The sequence below is a fragment of the Carcharodon carcharias genome, chromosome 20 (assembly GCF_017639515.1).
Source record: "Carcharodon carcharias isolate sCarCar2 chromosome 20, sCarCar2.pri, whole genome shotgun sequence".
In the NCBI taxonomy this organism is placed as follows: Eukaryota; Metazoa; Chordata; class Chondrichthyes; order Lamniformes; family Lamnidae; genus Carcharodon; species Carcharodon carcharias.
Window position 1 is genome coordinate 91222536 of NC_054486.1, and position 22529 is coordinate 91245064.

Genomic DNA, 22529 nt, shown 5'->3' on the forward strand with positions numbered 1-22529 from the left:
ACTAATCTGTAAACAGAGAATTATTTTGTCAGCAACATATGTGATGGGAAACATAAAATAACATTTTATTAAGCTTGCCGTACTTTGTAACTGAGAACCTGATTTTGCAGATTAGATTCTGATATGGATTTTAGCTGATCGAGCAGTAATGCCCTGCTGTTCCGTTATTTTAACACCCATTTCTTAAATCACCTCAGGGTTTCTCACATCACGTACTCATGAAAACAGCAAATTGGTATTAGATGATCATCTGCAAATCCCACTTTAGAATCATATAGGATTGTATGGATAAAGATGGTTCTGTTTTAAATAATTTTTTGAATCTCTATATATAGAATCCACTCCAAAATTAATTTTGTTTCCACAAGAAAATGGAAACCTCAGAAGAAAGAGGAAACAAAGTGCTTGTCATTTCATTCTTTCAACTCTATTTTATAATTGAAGTTGGATTAATTTCAGGCAATGTTCCACGCTGGAAACTTGAGCATAAAATCCAGGCTGACATCCAGTGCACTGCTGAGGGAGTGCCACACTGTTGGAGGTGTAGTGTTTTGGATGAGGTGTTAAACCAAAGCCTTGTCCGCTCTTTTGGGTATATGTAAAAGATCCCATGGCACTATTTCAAAGATGAGCAAGAGAGTTTACCCAGGCTAGAATTTATCCCAACAGCAGCATTTTAAAAATAGATTGTTTAGTTATTATAACATTGTTGTTTGTCAGATAGCTGTGTTCAAGTAGACTGCCATGTTTCTCACATAACAGCAGTGACTACATTTCAAGAGCATTTGATTGACTTTAGAGCAGCTTCTTCTTATCATGTCCACGGACAGTCTATACATGGCCCAGCCAGAACTGGACACATTTTGCGCCTTCTTGTTGAATTCGGCAAGATCTGCAACAGTGCAGGGTTCCTCTAGCGAAAGACATTGCAGGAGATGTTGCGTAATCTGTGGCTCAGTTCCACATTCACAAGTTGTCGGGCTGGTTGTATATCCCCATTTGCTTAGTGACACCTTTGAATGACCTACACCAGTCCTAAGTCTGTTAAGGCACTTCCAGGTTGCTCGGTTGCAATTAGTTCCTGGGGGAAGGCTTTCATCCGGTAGAATCTCCATCGCTGGGAGTTGTTCGAGACTGGCGAGCCGGTCTTTCCACAAGGCGATGCGGCCTTCAGATGGGGTTGATTGTCATGGAACAACACTGTTCATGAAGCTCTTCCTTGACTTTAGGCAGCTGGGTGTCAGTGTTTGACCATGTAGAGGGTGCCTCTCATCTGATGTTTGACGGAGTCGCTCTTTCTTGCTGGCTACCATTCTTTTTATATCTTAGAGCAGCTTAGAAAGTCCCAAAGTCATGAAAGGTGCTTCATAAATGCCAATTCTTTATTCATGTGAAATTAGAATACAAAATTCAACTAAATCATTGTTCTGTGAGAATGTCTACAGAACACTGTTCTTTGTCACTTAGGATTGTACAGGCAACACAATGGGACTTCAACTTTTTGTATCTCAGATATTTTCTGATGTTACAGCACTGATGAAATCTCAGCCACAAAAGCTCTATTGTTGTTGCTTGCTGGAAAAGTACTCAAGTTGTTCGTGGGAGTTAGGTGGAGACATGTAATCATCTCCAAGATCTCTGAGGGGAACAGAGAAGGAACAGTTAGTTACTTTAGAGAAGTGAATAAAATGTTGTGGAATGCAACCGCTTTAGAAGAAAGTTAGAACAGACATCAATAAATATTGAAAATAATAATTCACAATATTCCCAATTAGTAACATTAATGTCCATTTTGCATAAGATATTTGTTGAGGAAATATAGAAGTATAGTCAAACCTTTCCCAGAGGGGTTTTATTTCACATAGTAGGGTATATTTTAATGTTGTGTTAATCTTGGGTGTGAAGCTTTCTATTGTCAAATAGCCCATTGCCATATAATCTATAGATATATCACACACATGCCATTTTTTTATTGGAAGTGTTATAGAGTTGATTCTCCAGGCAATTTTTCTTGGTGGCACATTGAACTTTATTTACAAGACAGCAGCAGTAACTACATGTATGCATCAAACTCTATAACAAAAGAAGAATTCTCCCTTAGAGGTTTCCCATGCTGCTAACTCATTGGTTTACACAGATCATGTGATTTAACAACTCAGGATTATTCTTAAAGCTACAGTCCTACATTTATCAGAGCTATAATTACTGCATTCCTCCCCCTTTAACTTTTCTGTACATTTTGCATTTACAAGGATATTTATCTCATGACATTACAATATTTATTCAGGTCATGAAATTATAAGTTCAGTCTTTCAGGTGGTTTCCTGATCCACGTGAAATGTCGTAGCTCCACGACTGCCGAGTCTTTTGCAGGAACCACATTCTCCGGAACTGCATTACCATCTGATACCTCATTAGGCACATACAGTTCAGTGTCATCCATTTAGCCAGAGACATCAGGCATGTCTGTCCTTGGTTGAGCAACTTCAACAGAAACCACAGGTTCAGCAATGGTTACAGTGGAACATCATGTTGTTTTCTTAAATAATCCATATGCCTATGGGTGATCCAGCCCGCTACTTCCACATGCTATGACAATGGTCTGGTCTCAGAGCTTACTTTACCAGGTAATCACTTCGGTCCTCCACTGAAATTCTTTACATATACTGCTTCTCTAACAGTAAATTGTCGCTCACGACTGTGCAAATCATGAGTCACTTTTGGTTCCCTTGACTTTTCACCACCTTCCCCTCCAAATTGGGAAGAATCAGGCTTAGTCTTGTTCAAAGGTGGCGCCTCATCATTAACTCCGCTTCCTCTTCCTATGTGTCTTCTTTCTACCAGAGAATTTAGTCTCAGCCTTCTTTTTGACTTCACTGTCAGCCAGATTTCTCTCAGATGCAATCTCAACATGTCTTAGTTCAGTCGTTGAGCTACCCATGACTTCATTATCTACTCACATCTTGGAAAGTTCCATGGCTTTTTCTTTCAAAGCCTCTTTAACTTCATTCAGCTGCTTCTTCAGCTCTTCTGTCTCCTTCTTGTATCTGTTGGCTTCTTCCTGGAACCTTGAACATTACTGCTTCCTCTCTGCTAACTGGTTCTTCAGTTTGTTCAGAGATGTGTTAAATTCTTCCTGTTTCTCTTTGCAAGTTTCCAGAAGTACAAATTTTGACTGGATAGATCCTTGTCATGGGTGAAGGTCCTTCAACAGGTTTTTCTTTTCTTTGCGAAGCTCACTGACTTCATCTTGAATTCTGTCATTCAGCATAGTCTCCCATCATTGTTTAAGACAGTCTTCATTTCTTCAGGTTGCTGAATGTTTACACAACCCTTTTTCCTGTTGAGGTCCTTCAATTCTCCAGGCTCTTTTTGAAGTACCTTGCCTTGATCCTTTTCCAATGCAGAAACTCCTCCAACTTCCTTTTGAAATTTCACTGGCTAAAGTTAATATCCTTCAGCCAATTTCGACCTAGAAGGCCTGGTCCTCTGCCTTCAAATACCATCACTGGTGACTGTCCCGAATGGTGTCTATAATGAACAGTTACCCTGGTGTTACCTTTTGCCTGGATTTCTTCACCGGTGTACATTTTCAACTTGGCACAAATTTAATTGTTGAGCACCTTTATCTAAATATCTGAAAGTATGTTCTCCTATTACAGTGGTAGAAGCATCTGTGTCTACTTCAATTTTTAATTGTTTACCATTCACTTGCACTGTGATAATAATTAGCTCTATCTTCCCAACTTTCATGTTGAATAAGGAATAAATGTTCGAATTGGTTGTTTCCGGCTCTGCTGCACTATATACTTCATTGGACTTCGATTGTTGCCTGGAAGTCTGTTTAAATCTCGCTTTGCAATGTTTCAATATGTATCCACTTCTGTGTCAAAAACAACACTCGACCTTTTTAAATTGCCAATTATTAGGAGTGTGATTGTTTCCACCTCAATGAAAATTAGCTTTCGACTTTGCTGCTGAGCTGTTTCCTCTAAATATTTGGCTAGCGGGGGCTGTTTCCCACTTTGCGGTGGATTCCCAGCTTTTCACACCACTTTCGGCTGACTGTTTCCCCTCCAACTAGGAGAACAGCTCCATTTTGTGTCCCTTGAATTGCTTGTGAATCCCTTACAGCACTTTCAATCACAAGTGCTATTTCTAACACTTTCTTAAAATCAAGATTCACTTCAAGTGGCAATCTTCGCTGAATAGCATCCTCCTGCACGCCACATATCAAACAATCCCTGAGCATATCATTCAGGGTTTCACCAGAAACACAATATTCCATTAGTTGTTTTAATTTCGCCACGCAAGTAGCAATGTTGTCCCCCGGAGCTCTATTCATTGAATTGAACCTGAACCTCTGCATTGTGATTGAGGGCTTGGGTTGGAAATGTCCCTTAATGAGGTCTACTAATTCACTGAAGGCCTTTAAATCTAGGGCACTGGGGGTCATCAAGCTTCGAATTAAACTGTGGGTCTTGCTCCCACAAATACTCAGGAGACTCGCTCACCTCTTTTCCTCCCCCTTGATTTCATTGGCTTGAAAGAAGAACGCAAGACATTCTATATACTGAGACCAGTTGTCTGTGGCTGGTTCAAAAGGATCGATTCTGCCAAACTGTGGCATCTCAGATGAGTAGATCTTCCTTTCTTTTTAATGAACTTAGGTACTCACAATTGCTGGGCAAGGTACAGCACTGGATCTGATTTATTCTCATCACTAGTTTGTTAAAGAGTTGCTTTTCCATGCAACTTTTCTTGCAGGATGCATTTAACTTTATTTGCAAGACAGCAGCAGCAACGACATGTGTGCATTAAACTCTATAATTAAAGAAGATCTCTCCCGTTGAGGTTCTGCCATGCTGCTAACTCATTGGTTTACACAGATCATGTGATATTACAACACAGGATTATTCTAAAGCTACATTTATCAGAACTACATTACTACAAGAGGGTAGTTTCATTTTGTTATATTGTAAAGTAATTGTTGGACTTGATCTACTGTCATTGTTTGGGAGCCAGGAGAGTACCGCGTTATTCAGCTCAGCACCTTTAAACCCAAGGTTCCTGTTCATTGTTTGGCTTCAGTGCCACTCCTTTGTCTGCATGAGTTAATCTGCAGATAATATCTTTTCCATAAACTCCAATTCCTGAACCTGTTTTTTTGTGGAGATCATGCCTATCAGAAGAAAATCCAAAACATTGCATTGAACAGCTACATTGTTTCCTTGTGTTTTTGAAGTCTTGCTTCAGATTTCAACATACCCAGGGGCAGAATTTTCTGTGCCCATCGGCAGCGGGCATGATAGGTGGCACGTGCGGACAATGTGGCGTGATTGGTTTCACGATGGCGGGAAGGCAGGTCACAATCGTCTGCTCAGCCCACCAAAGGCGGCCACACTTGCCACCAACGGTCATCGGGGAGATCCTTGTAATGCATCAGCGTATCATTAAAAGGCCATCATGCCCGGCTCTTGTACCGCGCCGGATCGTCCATCCACATCGGCGGGAAAGCAAGTCGACCTGTTTCACAACGGCACACAGGCGACGTGCACTTGGTGGGCCTTCACTTTGGGGGAACAGAGGTGAGTGAACAGTATTGTTTTCCACAGATCGCCAGTGTCGCCTGTTGCTTTGCAGGCTTCAGGGGGCATGGAGGGCCTGGGTGAAGTGCCAACCTGCCCTGAAGGCGACTGTTGTTTAGGGGGGGGTGGGGGTGGTAAGGGGGTGTCCAGGGGCAACTGCTGCCCAGTCTTGGTTGTAACTGTTGCTGTTGTCGGGGGTGGGGGGGCAACTACTGCCCTGGCATTGGATCCTACACTCAAGAAATCGAGGTGGGGAGGCAGGGAAGTGGCCACACAGTAGAGACACCTGTATAAAGTAACTATTCCTCTGCAACTGAGACAGTTCAGGCACAGCCACAGTGATATGATTGTGGTTGGGCTCCTAGCCTGTCTGCCCATGCAAGCAACATGGAGGCACCAAAATGCCACCAAGCGCTTCAGACCTTAACCCCTCTCCCACTATCCCTGCCCGCCTCCCCCAACTGGCAAAGACTGCGAGTCCACAACCACTTTGCTAGACCGTGGACCAGTTGAACTGCACACGCTGTACAATCTCCTCGACAATGCTGGCCATGTAGTAGTCACTGCCCCTTGCCATCTCGGAATCCGGTTAGAAGCTGTCTCCCCCATGTTGCAGGTTGACAGGGCAACCATGCAGCGCACTCATTTGTGGCCATCTGAGGGGTGACCAGCACTCTCCGGGAAGCATTAAGGGGCTGACACACAGGGCCAGGAAAGGTGCTAAGTGCACCCATGCTAACCACATTTCTCTATCTTTCATACTGCAGGAGAACCGCATCAGGAGCATGGATCCTGGTGACGTATCTGTATGCCTGATGGCCTACAGAGATCATAGAAGATGGAGGAGAGAGTGACTGAGGTGCTTGGCCATGCAAAAGCAGGAGCAGCAACCTCAGGAAGAAGGGGCACCGACAGTGAGCCATGACTGGTTGGCACCTAGTGACATCCAGGGTCTATGGGCACTGCCTGTCATTCCTGCAGATGGCTGAGAACCAGTGTTGCCGATGACTGTGCATGTCTAGGGACCTGGTCGCACACATTTGCCACTTACTGCAGGACTTGGCACCAAGGGGATATGGACATCCAGTGCCAGTGGCTATGAAAGTGACCACAGCACTAAATTTCTATGCCAGTGGTTCCTTTCAGGGCTCCACAGGTGACCTCTGTGGGATCTCACAAGCCTCCACTCACAAATGCATCCATGAGGTCACGGATGCCATCTTCTCGAGGGTACACAACTTTGTGCATTTCACCCAGAACCATGGCAGCCAGGATGTAAGGGCCATTAGATTTTCCCAGACCTCAGGATTCCCACAAGTGCAGGGTGCAATCGACTGCTCCCATGTAGCACTCGGGTATGCATCGCTGCACACAGTGGATTACATCAACCGCAAGGCATTCCACTCACTGAATGTGCAGTTGGTAGGTTACCATCAGAAACACATCTTGCAGGTACGAGCACGGTTTCCAGGGGCTGTGTACGATGCCCTACATCCTCAGTCAGTCACAGACCCCTGGAGTCTTCCAGGGTCCAAAGAAGCTGCAGGGATGGCTCCTCGGGGACAAGAGCTGCCAGCAGAGGCTATGGCTGATGATACCCGTGCAGCGGCCTCAGACTGCAGCAGAGCAACAATATAACGAGGCTCATGCTGCAGCTCACAACCCAATGGAGCAGACCACCAGGATGCTGAAGATGAGGTTCCGGTGCCTGGACCGGTCAGGTGGGGCCCTACAATACAGTCCGCAGAGGGTGTCACCCATTGTCGTCATCTGCTGCACCCTTTACAACCCGGCGTCCCAACAAAGAGGCGAGCTGGCTGAGGAGGAGTTGGAGAGCTGCACGTCTCCTGCAATGAGGAGGACGCCAAAAGGGATGAGGGTGAGGAGGTCCTCGGAGGCGGCGATGACAGGGATGAGGCCCTCGAACTGGCTAGGTGAGGCAGGTGCATTCAGGAGGCCCTCATAGCTGCTAGATTTGTGGAGGATGCAGTGAGGAGACACCATGGATCCGCACAGCACATTTGTGAATGTTTGACTCCAGTCTGGCTTATGGCAGTGCGAATATCCTCTCTGGGAATGTTCCTGTCATGGGGATGCAGTGGAGGCCCTAATAATCACTCAACTGCAGGAGGAGGATGACGCCATGCAGCGAGGACACTCCATAAATTCTCACGTATCCTCTGAGAGCGTCTGACTTCTATCTGGTCGAGGGCAGCTCACTTGCGCTCTGTGATCAGGGTCATATCATAAAGACGCAGCCAAGAATCTTTAGAAGAATCTGACGCTTTGTCCACCTTCGACACCGGAGCCCTTCAGGAGCTGGAGCACAGCAACATTAGTCACAGAGGCTGAAGAGATGGGGGCCAGTCCCTCCTTAAAGATGCTGAGAGTACATTGAGAGAATGAGAGAACTCCGTGGCTCCTGCCCAGTACATTCTGGCAGCAAGGTGCAGGCATCAGTAACGTTTCCAGGGAGTGTGAGGCCAGACCATCACTTTGGTCTGAAGTCTGCACAAATCACAGGGAAGAGGCCCTGGACTGAGACACCTGCCTTTATCTTGTGCAGAAAAGTTTCACATCTGAGTGACAAGAACACTGCTCATCAGAACAAGGAGCCATAGGCAGGGTGATATTCTTGGGAGTTTATTGACAATAGTGAACAGTATGTAGAAGTGATTAACACCCGTGCACAAGCTGTGCAACTAATTCTCCTTAACTTTCCTAACCCTCCCGCTATGGCTTGGTGCTCTCCAGACACCCACAGCAGAGGTGGAGGCAGACTACTGACTGCGAAACTCCATCTGTGATGACCTTGGTGGGCGTCCTCTGGAGAGCCAAGGCCTGGAGGGCCCCAGCCTGCTTTCAGGGTCCTGCTGTGTGGCAGTGATACCCTCCTCGGCCTGTGGAGTTGAATCTGCTGAGGTCACAGGAAGAGGGGATTCGGATGGGCCGGTCCCTCCCAGGGTCACCAGGGTGGATGTTCCCAGAGTGTGCGCCTGCTGATTCTCCTCCCTATGGGTGCCTGCGGGCCCCTGGCTGACTCCTTGAGTGGAAGGGGGAGCTGGAGTGAGACCGAGCTGCCCCGCACCCCTCTCATGTACACACTGTTGTTGCCAACTATGGCGTCAACGATGGAGTTGAGCCCACGTAGCAGTGCAGGAGTGACATCCTGGACCAAGGTCTCCATGCTGGCTGCCAGCGTACCAGTGTTGACCTTGGTGCATTGGTATGCTGGCGCTACCACCTCAGTCTGAAGACAGACGGACTCCACCATCATGCCTTGCAATCTGAGGAGTGCAGCGGGCATCCCTTCCTGATGTTCCCGAGCTTGCCTTTGCAGCTCCAACAACTGTGACATGATCGAGTCCAGAGGCTCATCATCTGACTCGGGCTCAGCAATGATCTGGCCTCCAGCAGTCCTCCGAGTGCCAGGGACCTGGGTAGTCCCTGCCTCCAACTGCTGTGGATCACAAAATGCGATGTGCTCACCAGATTGTGACCCCGTGTCTATTCTAAAGCTAGGTCCCACTGAGGTGTGTGTCTCTGCGCTGGTGGAGGGCATGGATGAGCGCTGTGAGGGAACTTCAAGGAGGGTGCTTCCCGATTCCCCCTCAGAGGTTTCTTTGGGGCTTGATTGGAGGCCTTGGGTCATGAACTCTGTTGGCTGTTTCCCAGATGTGCCTGTGAAAGCAAGGGGAGGTAATTAGTCCATGGCAGTAGCTTGTGAAAGAGGACACATCACTCATGCTTTGGTTGCCTGATGGATGTTGCACTGCTGGATCCTCACATGGTAGAGCAGCGTCGACCTCACCATCAGCACAGGACCAGTCCAGATCCTCGCAAGCCAGATGGATGGCCCTGTTTTCAAAGTTCATGAGGACCTTGATTTTGGGCATTCCTCCACTGGTCTGCGACCTGTGTCTCTTGTTGTATGCTACATTGTCCTGCGTGGATAGAGATGAAGAGAGCATAAGCAGGACGCCTGCCAGGCCAGATGACAAATGTGCCTGGCCTGTGCGTGTGGTGAGTGGTCCCATGGACGGGCTGAGGACAATGAAGATGTGTGCGAGAGAGTGAATGGTGATGTCCCTCGAACTGGCAGTGTGTGAGGGCCCTGTGGATGTGTGATGGGTTAATGGGTGTGTGAGTTGAGGTTGATGAAAAGAGTGACTTACCCTGGCAGAACGGAAGGGATCATTCATCCTCTTGAGGGACTGGGTGGCTGTCCTCTTCTGAAGGGCATTGACACTGACCATCGCTGCCACGCCTCCCAAACCAGATTGGTAATGTTGTTGCCCATCCTGCGGCCAGAGTGGGGTATAGGACATCCTGGCGGCCCTCCATGTCATCCAGCAGTTGCTTGAGGGGCCCACCATTAAACCAGGGGGCTACAGTCTTTTTTCCTTTGCTGACCATGTCTCCTGGGCAGAGGTGGTGAGCTGGTAGCAATGAGTGGTATGTTGGCAGCTGTCATTAAAATATGGCAGCTGGCGTGATGCAATTGCGGGAGAGCGAATGAGGGCCCACCCACCATGGAAATGGCATGTTCCCCAGGTGTGCATAAATAATGAGGCGGATTTAGGATGATAAAGCGTGGAAATCCGTCATCACAGTCGACGGGTAGGACACCATTTTGTCTGTCTGCCAACGCACTTAGTGCAACATGTGTTTTGCTAATTTTCTATTGTTCTCATCCTGTTTCTTTTGCAATGCCTTCATGAGAAAAACAGCAACGTGAATGGTAATTAAAGTCTGTCAGGTCCAACCCTTGCTATTATTCTCGTAAAGTCTGTTGCATTTTGTGCATGTATATGTCGATGTTTTTAAAAGCCGATTTTCACTTAGATATTTGTAAAATTAGCATGAGAAGCCTAAGATTAATCAGAGCTATAATAGGAAAAGACAGGATCCACAAGGCTTTCATTTTTGATTGAAGAATCTACTTTCAATCTGGGTCCCATTTATAAAAGGGTGTGTATTGCGCGTATTAACATGAGAGCTGACCTTTTCAGAGAACTACTGGGTCAGATCCAAGTGATTTCCTGCACTTTTAGGGCCGATTATATCATGCCTTATGTAGTATGAAGTAGGAATCTTCCAGTACTTTGCTGCTTAGCTTTCCCAGTACAAGTTCTTCCCAATGGATTCCCTCTGGAACTACTTTGCTGGTGCTCTTGTAGCTGGTGTCAATTGAGCAATTTCCCGATCTGAAGGGGGTACCGAGAACAATTGATTTTCATGGCAGTCACTGTAAAAGTGCGCCGAGGTTAACCTTGTGTACTGTGGGTTATTGAAATATATCGGGCATCTTGTACCTTCATGAGAAATAAAAACGTTCTTAATCATGATTAAAGGGGAGCAGTCAATTTAAACCTTAGCATGCTCCCTAATGCTGCTTTACGTTTTATCCTCTTAGATATAAATTGGAATTTGTTTTAATGTCTCAAATGTACTCTGAACTAAAAAAGAATTACAGAAGATGGAATTTTGGCCCATCAGGCTTGTGCAAGGCCTCTGAAGCGAAAGCCCTGCTCTTTCCCCATGGGCTTCCAAAATTTTCCTTTCCACGTATACATCAAATTCTGATTGAGATACATTTGTTTCAGTGAAGAATAGGCAATTCGACACTGCAAACACTTCATTAAATACTCGATAGAGCTCACCAAAATTCATCATAGAATGTATCATAAAATCTCTTCAGGTATCCTATCAGATTGGCCGGCAGCTCTCTAAGTGGGGGACCTTCCTCCCAAGGGAGGGGCAGAAGTCCTGCCTGCAGCCACTTAATGCTCATTCGAACGTGAAGTGGCTGCAGGGCACACGGAGTCGGCAGGGAAGTGTTCCCCGCCAACCCTTTGGATGGCAGGAAGGGAGACCCTGCCATCTGAAAACGACAGGCCATAGAGTAAAACATGGTCAGCTTGAACCTGCCCCCATGTTTAGGGAGGTTTCACAATTTTTTGACCCAAATGTAAAAGTGTGTATTACAGCCTGGATATGCCACATGGTTTGTATGAAGACAAAGCAAGCTTGGCTTCACAATGATGAAGTGCACAATGCAAGTTGGGTGCAAAACTGCCTGAAATAATTTAGAACAACAGTGTGAAATCAACTGGAGAAAGTCATCTCACATCACTTCAGCTCTGCATCATTGTGATAGTGCATTTTAAAATGTATTCCTACAGGGTCAAGACAAATGTTTTTGAGAGCTTTTTAAATTTAAGCTTGCAGCAAACCAACTATCCTTTGACTGTCTGTTAATATGAAAATGTTAGCAACATTTTGATGACAATCAGGGTGTCAGGGGAAAGGCTGATGGGAAGACAGACTCCAGCGGCCACTGGATCTTATGTGGTGTTGGGGGGTGGTGGAAGGGGGTGGGTGGGCACCTGTAGTCAGAACAGGGACAGGGCTTCATATGAAGGCACTCCAGCCTCCCCCCCTTCACATCTGAGATCTAGGTGCACTCTTTTTCAGGCTTGACCCACGCCAGGTAAACCCTCCTGTCAGCCTAAAAATTGAGACTGAGCAGGAAATGGCCATCAGTTGGCCTCTTAAGAGCCTCCATTAGTTTCCTCAGCATTCTGGGCAATTTTAATCCCTCTAACAGCAACTAGAATAGATTATCAAGTCATTATCACATTGCCAATTTTGAGAACTTTCTGTGTGCAAATTGGGTCCTCCATTTTATAGATTATAACAGTGATGACACTTCATTGTAACTCACCTTCAGACATCCTGGGGTTGTGCAAGATGTGTAAACAGAAAAGATAGACTAGAATTAGGGTGAGGGCGGGCTTCCCGTCGAAGGCCCAAGCCCTTGCCCGCGCCAGTGTCAAATCACTGTGTCGTAGGGGCGGGTGGGAAACTGGAGAGAATTCCGTTCCTTCAATTTCACCACCCCGACCCCCCCAGCCTAAAAACCCACCAGTGGAACAGCATGAAATTCTAGCCTATCTCTTCTGTTTATACATCTTGCACAACCTCAGGATATCTGAAGGTAAGTTAGAATGAAGTGTCATCACTGTTATAATCTATAAAATGGAGGACCCAATTTGCACACAGAAAGTTCTCAAAATTGGCAGTGTGATAATGATTTGATAATCTATTCTAGTTGCTGTTAGAGGGATTGAAATTGCCCAGAATGCTGAGGAAACTCCTCTGCCCTTCTTCAAACGTTGCCATGGGATCTTTTACATCCATCTATTGGGACAAATGGGGTTGGCCACATTTCAATATCTCATCCAGAAGACAGTGCCTCCAACAATGCTGCACTCTCAGTACTGTGCTGAAATGTTAGCCTAGATATGCTCAAATGTTTGGAGTGGAACTTGAACACACAACTCTCTGACTCAAAGGTAAGAGACCTACCAACTAAGCCATAGGAAGGATCACACTGTCAGCAGACCCTGCAATTTCTCTCCTTTATTGCCTTAGATGCAAGTGATTGATGGACCAGTGCAGAGAATTGGCAGAGTAGTTTTTGCCTCTGATTCCCCATTCATTGAACTGACAATGTCATCTTAGACATCAGTGAGAGGTGCTGAATAGCATCTGAGTGGAGTCTCTCCCAGAAGGTATGAGGATAAGAATGGGCAGCACTACTGGTATTGAAGTTGGGCATCATCTAGTGTGCAATTCAGGGTTGTCACTCACCTACGGATTTGAAGAATGATAAATAATGACCTAAAGGAAAAAGGTAAATTATATTATGCAGTGACAGTCTTTTCACCATTTTTGGATTATTAAACTGATTAATATTAACTACATACTTCATCTACTATCCTGAGACTTGAGTCCTCATCCACCAACGCCGCATGTCATTGCTACCACCATTGATTACAACCTCAGCACAGTCTATAACCTTCAGGGTGTCTGCTTAAGAATTAAAAGCTTTTAATCCACCTAAACTGAAAACAGCAGATAAGTCAGCATTGTTTTCATTTAAATTCTATCGTTTGTTAGTATATCTAGGGATCAGTGAAAGATGAATCGACAAGGATTGGATTCGTATCACCCAATTAGAACATCAACCTTTTGCAGGTCATGTTCAGCATGGGTTAGACAAAATGCTTTAGATAGCTGAATTGATAGCAGTTTACAGAGATTTATAATATGTGCAAATGCTTAGAGAAAAATGGTCTTACATTACAAGAAAGCTTTTTTTTGTATTTCCTTCTAATTTTTCATTTGCCACATGCTTTTCACCATTTCACAGGTGAGGAGATGAGCAGGAAGTCTCTACGATGCCTCTGTCGATACCACAGAGTGCAAGTACTGGAGGTGGCATGTCATCTCATTTTCCCTCTTTCCCTATATTGGGATCACTTTATTCCTGTGTGTCACTTCAGTTAATGGAGTGCTTGAAGGTGGCTAAGTGGATAAGTGAAGCTCCCAGGAGAGTACAGAACGATTGCCCCACTGCTGTCCATTGATATCAGTTGGAAAATGGGCAGGTGTAGATATTGAGTAAATATACATTGGATTGGATTTGACTGCAATGTATCCCCTTGTTGAACATCTTCCATCACTCAATGTTTGGGCTCAGACATAAATATTCTAACTCAAGTTCTGTCGAAGGGTCATGAGGACTCGAAACGTCAACTCTTTTCTTCTCCACCGATGCTGCCAGACCTGCTGAGTTTTTCCAGGTAATTCTGTTTTTGTTATAAATATTCGGTATTTGGATGTGAGAACAAAGGCTTAACTTTACCTTCAAGCACCTCCCAATGAGCAATAAAGATGTTTGTGGGAGCTTGCTATGTGTAAACTGGCTGTCATGTTTCCTCAATCACAACAGTGCCCAATCTTTACAAGGGCTCCATTGGCTGTAAAGCACATCATGAGGCTGTGAATGACACCATATGAATGCAAGTCATTTTTTCTTCAACAAAAGCAAAAATAGCTGGAAAAACTCAGCAGGTCTGACAGCATCTGCAGAGATGCTTTCAGACCTGCTGAGTTTTTCCAGCTATTTGTGTTTTTGTTTCAGATTTCCAGCATCTGCAGTATTTTGCTTTTATCATTTTTTTCTGCACATGGGAAACATTTTTAAAAAAAGAAATTGCAAATCCCGCTAGGTAAATTTTCATCTTCACCACCTCATTTCAATGGAATGAAAATCTGGTGGCTCTACACTGAGGGAGCAATGTGTTCCATTGTGTGTGAATCAGGCAGGTACAAAGCTTCATGCACTATACTACCACAATATGATAAATTATTACTCTTTTTGATTTAAATATTACTGTAATCATTTTCAAAAGATACAGTTCCATTTATTCTGCCAATAGAAGCTAAGAAAACAATTTAACAAGGGCTAGCCATGTTCAGCTTTCCTTCCACTAGTAAGTACAGTTGAAAAGGAACACTTGTTTAGTCATTGATGAGGGTCAGTGGAGCTGGCAGCCTATCTGTAATCATGCTGTTAAATGGTGGACTGCTTTCAGAGGCAATATTTTCAATACTGCTTTCTGGGACAGGATTTGTATTATCTGGTGCAAACTCTAACAAGCACACACACACTTTGAATTGACGCTTTTACTGTGTCTCTGAAGCACAATTATATACACAGACTGTTTCTGAGAAAGGATTAGGCAGGCTTGGGGGTAGAATTAAGTTGCATTGACATATGTTAATCAGTTTTTGCAAATCTATGAGAATATATTCATGAGTATAAGGTCACGCAGTCACACATGGGAACTGGCTAAAGACGATCCCATGCACCCATTTAGTTTCAAAAATATCTTTAGGAGCATAATCTTTCAAGACAATTCATGATGCATGTCTCTGTTATATTAAAAATATCTTGCAATAAAAGCCAACTTTTAACTATTTTGTTTACTCATAGTTCAACAGAAATGTTTGCTAATCCGGTTAATTAAAATAAATCTCAGTCCATTGCAGTTTAGTGGTATATGGCATTGTTGCAGTAATAGGATAAAGCTTTCATCCCAATGGCAGCATATTATGGGGAGTGGGGTGGGGGGGCAAGCTATCACACCCCCACCCCCACAGCCGGAAGTAAAGCTGGTATTGAGCCAACTCATTGGACGCCAGCCTACGCTGTGGCTGGGCTAAACAGGTTGCCAGTGAGAGTTTCACCCCTCACTGGGGAGGAAGCCCCACCCTCGGGACCTGCAGGTCAATCCGATGGCGCAGCAGCTCCAGCAGTTCCAACAGTGCCAAGAACACATTAGCAGGCATTGCCAGGACTGCAGCAGGCCCAAGAAGAAGCCCCATGAATCCCGGAGTTAGGTAAGTCCAGGGTCTTGCGCGGGGAATGTTTAGGCAGTTTGGGAAGGGGGTCAGAGGGAGTGGTGTGTTTTAAAGCAGGTGGGCAGGTAGAAAGGTGAGGTACTATCTTAGGGTGGCTGCCCTGTGATGTGCAAAGGGCAACCCCGCTAAGATAGTACCCCTCTTCCTTCCTGCCCTTTTGCACTGATATATGTTAATCAGTTTTTGAAAATTTATGAGAATATATTTATGAGCATAAAGTCACGTAGTCACACATGGGAACTGGCTAAAAATGATCCCATGCACCCATTTTATTTCAATAACATCTTTAGAAGTATAATCTTTCAAGACAATTCATGACTCATGTTTCTGCTATAATTAAAAAGAGCTTGCAGTAAATGCCAACTTTAGTTTGTTTACTCAAAGTTCATTAGAATGTTTAAATGTTTGCTAATCCAGATAATTCAAAGAAATCTCTGTTCATGGCAGTACAGTAGTATATGGTGTTGCTGTAGCAACAGGATAAAGCTTTCACCATATCAGAGTCAACTGGCTTGTAAGCAAGCTCACTTAACCCTTGGTTATTTATTTAAATATGGCCAGTGGGCTGATGATTTTGGCACCAGCTCATCCTCCTTTTATGGGGGTAAGCTCAGGGCTGGGTGGGAAGATGGTGGGGTTGGCACTCGCCCAATTTTATATGCCCCCAACTGTGCCCTCCCCTCTTAAAAACACGTCTGGCAGGGGGCACAGAAGGTCCAGACCCAAATCTCTAGACTTGAGTCCACAGTCTCACCTGGGGGGGTATCAGAAAGATACCTAATGGAGCTAAGGCATTTCAGCAAAGGGATGTAGAGAAGACTAAAAGGTGCATTAACACGGGCTAATTTTGTGGACTACACACTTGTATGTTAAAGTGATCCCAGCAAAGACCTGTGGGAGTGGGGGAAGGGTTGGGGGGGGGGGTGGGGGGGTGGTTTGGGGTGGGGGGGCGGGGTGGGAGAGCTCCTTTCCAGCTATGTTGGCAGGGTTGGAACGTTGCAATGAGGATAAAAAAACTGACCTATAGTTCCACTTTCAATTTATTATACCTTAGAGTTTGCAGTGATCACTTGTATAGGCTGTCATTCTGCACTAACAATGTCCAACACATAAGGTGATATCGGCAGTTACTTTTTTTCCCCACTGGTAATGTTTGAGAAAGGACAATTAGCCAAATCACTCGGAGAACCCCTACTTTTCAGATATTGGCATGAGAACTGAATGATCACTGAAACAGACAGATGGGAACTTGGTTTAAAGTCTCAACTGCAAGATAAGAAGGGTAGATGTAATGAAGACAAAATAGGCATATATAATTCTGGATACAGATTATGCATTCTTGTTTTTTTTTTCATTCATGGAGCGAAGTCAGCATTTGTTGCCCCATCCCTAATAGCGTATGAAATGAGTGGCATACAAGGCCGTTTCAGAGTTCAGTTAAGAGTCAACCACATTGCTGTGGGTTTGGATTCACAAGTAGCCAGGCTGGATAAGGATGGCAGATTTCCTTTTCTAAGGGCATTAGTGAACCAGATGGGTTTTTACAGCAATTACCAATAGTTTCATGGTCACCATTACTGAGACTAACTTTCAATTCCAGATTATTAAAAAGTTAATTGAATTTAAATCCCCCCCACTACCATGGTGAGAATTGAACCCATGAACCTACAACATGAGCCTGGTCCCCTAGAGTACTAGCCCAGTGACATTACCACAATACCACCATCGCCCTATGTTTTGGAAAGAAGCAGCAGATATTATAATAATTGAAGATGGAAATATGTACAACCAGGACAGGATATGTGTTTATAGTGCAAATAGTTAGGTATTGTATTGCTTGGCAGAAATTCATCTGGGAGAGAATTTTCGGCTCAGCGAGCGGAGGCGGGTCCACTCGCCGTGGTGTAAAATGACGCAGGGTGACATTGGGCGTGCACCCCGACGTCACCACACTTCATTTAGATTTTCAGTTCAGCGGGCGCGCAGCCAGCTCGCCTGCTCCCATACAACCCCCCTAATGGGGGGAAAATTCTCTCCCTGGGATTTACCTTAGATCTCTTTCTACTTTGCCAGAATGCCTGAGGAGACATTAAATAACATTAACTATTAGTCTTTAATGCTTAACAGTTTAATGAAGCCGACTGATATTTTAGAAGGCAATATTTCTGTATAATTACTCAAAAGTACAAACTTATTATCCTTAGGCACATACTTATAATTAAAACACATCAGGGACGATTTCACTTCAGGTATTTAAAGTGATAATAGCATCTAATTAAGAGTTTAGAATTTCGGCACAGTTTATGCACATATGTTGCTGTGGAACAAGACTGGAAAATGCAGGAAAAACTCAGCAGGTCTAGCAGCATCTGTGTGGAGAGAGAAATAGAGTTAACATTTCGTGTCCATATGACCCTCCTTCAGAGCTGAAGAGAACCATGCTACATATTAAAAACACATGATTATTGATATCTACTGGATTTAAACCATTTTTTAAAAAAACAACCAAAGCCAAATTCTAGTGACAATCATGGCCAAAGATGGTTGCACATTTGCATCACTGTACATTCCACGTTCAAAAACCATTGAAATATAGACATCCTGTCTGCAAAGCCTCATCATGAACAATTGTCTTGAAAGAGCATGAATGGGTGCCATCTCCTATCCTATTAGCAATGCATCTGGACAATCACCTGGGTACTCAACTGGATGGAGACATAATCACTTGAACAATGGGACCCTGGCTGAGAGAGGAATTCCCTAATCAAGTTTCAACCGGAATACACTAACCATGACATTATTTGGGTCATGGGACAGTTGGTGAGAGAGGGTCATGTGACAAGCCAATCCTTTGTGTGTTCAGCACTTGTTTTCTGTGCAGTTGAGGCCAAGCAACTGAGATACTTATGAAACAACGTCCTGAGTGGGCTCACTCTCTCTCTCCCTCCTTCCAAATGGCATGTTTTGAACCCTGTCTGCTGTTTTTGACTATTGATGTGCCACAGACAGAGATTTTAAAAATAACTCAACCCCAAAGCTGCTATTTTCTGAAGAACAGATAACTCACCCATCTATATCTTTAAATCACCTTGACACCGATCCAGAAGGACCACCGAGTTCAGCCTGAAGCCAGCCAAGTTACAAAACTTCAAGAAATGTATAACCCATTAACTTTAATGGACTTGAAGTTGCTTAATCTAACCTTCCCACTATGTAAACCTTGTGTGTGCGTGTGTGTGTGTGTGTGTGTGTGTGTGTGTGTGTGTGTGTATATATATATTTGTGTGTGTATATGTATGCGTGTATGTGTGTGTGTGTTTATTATTTTACTAAGACTGGAGTAATTCCAAAAATACTATTCTCTTTTCCTTTTTTAAAACTTAAAGAAACCTGTCTATTTGTGTCTTTTATGGTTATAGTACATAACGATTAATTACTCACTGAATTAGCAGGCATATCTTTTTAGAAAAGAAACTGTTATGATCAAACAAGGAGTGGGGAAGGAGGGGAGCCATTCAATGTCTCCTCACCTGATTGCAACAACATATAAAATATTAAATGGTATATGTGCATTTAGTGGACTTCAAATTACATCTACTTATGATCCACTGTTATAATCCCACCATGTTATCTCTTGCTATTATTTGTTAAAGGTCTTGTTGAAAGAAAAAACTTAAATTGAACAAAAGCACTTCAGAAAACCTTAAAGGCACAGTCATCTTTTTTTTTCTACGTCTATATAGGGAGCAAAGATGTGTCCTGATTTACTCCATTCATGTCTCCAATGCCATCTCCAAAAATGATATACTCACTGACAGGGCTCAGTCCTTGAAGTCCAAGAACAAAAAAAACTGATGTTGCTGTCATATGCCAGCCACAGCTCTGTTGGTAGTACAGTCATCTGAGCCAGAATATTGTGGGTTCGGGTCTGGCTTGAGACATGAGTACAAAATCCAAGATTACACTGCAGTGCAGTACTTAGGGAATGCTGCATGTTTGGAGTTGCCAAATTTGGACAAGATATTAAACCGAGGCTGAATCCTCCCTTTCAGGTGAATGTGAAAGATTGGAAAAACACTATTTTGAAGCCAAACAGTAGCATTAACCTGGTGGCCCTGGCTTCAACCAGCATCACTGAAACAAATTAACTGGTCATTATCACACTGCTGTTTGTGGGAGCCAATAGTACACACATTAGCGCCTTAAGTTAGTTTAATAAATTACAATGCTTCAAAACGTAGTTCATTAATAAATTCCTGTATCACCATTAATTTTTTCAGCCTGATACATTGAGCAGAATCTTGTGGAGGCATCGGGGGTCTTGCTTAAGCTAGAGAGCAGGTGAGAGACCTGTGCTGCCTCTTTTTGGGAGGGTCCACTGAACCATAAACCCCACCAGGTAGTGGCAAGGCAAGTGGTGGACTTTCCCCTGGAAGCAAGAGCCCAAGGTCGGAAGTCTCAGCCACTGAGAGCCACCAGCTGGCAGATTTTGTGCCCAACAGTGCCACTGGGGAGGTGGTGGCTGCTGCCAGAAGGACATGCATTGGAGTCCCGGGATCATGAAATGACCCAGGCCACAGTTAAGTAATTTGGGAGGTTAGGTTTCAAGGGGTGGGGGTCACAGGGAGAGGGGTTGGCTGCAAGGGGATGCCTCTCAGCAGGCTTACCAATATCGTGTGTGAGTGATGAAATATGGTGAAGCATATCAGGTTGTAAAGATCCCGGTATGATGACCTTCCTGCCTTTAAAAGTGACTCTCCAGGTGATGCCTAGCTCATCCCAATAAGGCCAAGATGGTCTCACATGCTTATGGACATGCTAAATTGAATCAGGCCATCCTTCAATGATGGTTTTCCACAGTTTCTGCTGTGTAGAATCTTTCACCATTCCTCCTTGAGCAACGCATATGACAGCAGCTACAAAATGTATCTGATCAATTTGGAGAACGTATTCAAGATTGATGTCCATGAAGTTAACTTGTATATCGAAGGATACATCTTCTGATTTCGCTGGGTTAGACAATATACTAAGTGTATCTGATATGACCATCAAGTTACCTGGCTTGAAGCTAATCTCACAGCCATAACCTTGAATATTTATCCATAGGCATTGCAATCTTGGCGGTGCACTAGTCAATGTTTTTTTGCCAAATGATCTGCAGCAGTTTGTGGATGGTCTCTCTCAAGTATCTTTTCCCAAATGGATAGATATGAAAATGCATGATTCCAAACGCTAAAGCTAATGTTTCCCTCTCGATGCTGGAGTAGTTGGATAGTGTTATGGACAGAGATTTTGAAACTAATGCAATCAGTTTGCCTTTTTGTAGTATGCATGCTCCCAGACCCTTCGGTTAGGCATCTATCTCCAGGGTAGTTGTCTCCCTAGGGCCGTAAAATTGCAATGTTGATTCTGCTGATAATGACTGTTTCAGCGCTTTGAAGAGGTATTGGTGGTCTTCGTGCCATGGAAAAGGCACATCCCTTCTCAACAATTCCCTTAGCAATTAAGATGTTTGAGCAAAATCAGGAATGTATGGAGACAAGAAATTAAAGAGACCTAGACAGCTTCGAAGATCATACTTATCTTGAGGAGTTGGCATGGCTTTAATATCCCCTATTTTACTTGGATCAGGCCATATGCCAGCACTGGGAAAAAATAGAACTGAAGAAATAGATCTGCTGCACGTTGATGTTACATTTCACACTGTTAAACACCAATTCTTCATTACACCTCATTTGCGTCAGTAAGTACAGATTATGCTCATGTTCTCCATGAAATGTACTAATCAGTAATCATATGTGGCATCAAGCCCTTGAGGAGAACCTTGCACCTGAAAATCTCAGATGTAACTCTTCTAAAGTAGATATTTTGTAAGGGCAACATTTCTAATCCGCATTTAAACATTAGGATTAAGGCATGCTCTCAATGACGAGTGATTGAACTGGACCAATCTGTGTGCTCTTGTACTCTTCTAATGATTCCATCTTTCTACATTTTGTCTAGTTTGACTTTCAATTTGTCTTGTATATGCCTGCACTTACGCTGTGGTTCAATGGATAGACTTGCATTCTCCTGCAAGCATAATGCTGCAGCTCCCTTGAAGCTGTCAATTTTGTTGAAACATTCTGGATATTTCAATGTTAGTCATGAACTGAGCAGATTGGAGTAGTGTTTGATGTTGATCTGCCTTGTGATGTCTGACTGATTCCATGGATTGTTACTGGTGTGAGGTCATGACATGCTGGTAGACCTGCAGTCACTGGGCCTTTAGTTTCCACACTGTAACACATCTGTGACACTCAGGAGGATCAAGTGTACTTGCACTCCAGGACTATGGATCTTGCACATGGAATTAGTGAACCATTGTACGTTGAAAGTTTCACAGTAGTAGGTTTTGACATGACCTTCCATATCTGTGGATACATGTTTTAGAATTTGTGGAGGTGGTATGTTGGCAATACTGTGCAGTAATATTTACCAAATTTCTTAGGTCAGATGCCACCACCACCATCCCTGGGTATGTCCTGTCCCACCAGCAGGACAGACCCTGCCGAGGTGGTGGCACAGTAGTGTACAGTTGGGAGGGAGTTGCCTTGGGAGTCCTCAACATTGACTCCAAGCCCCATGAAGTCTCAGGGCATCAGGTCAAACATTGGCAAGGAAAAC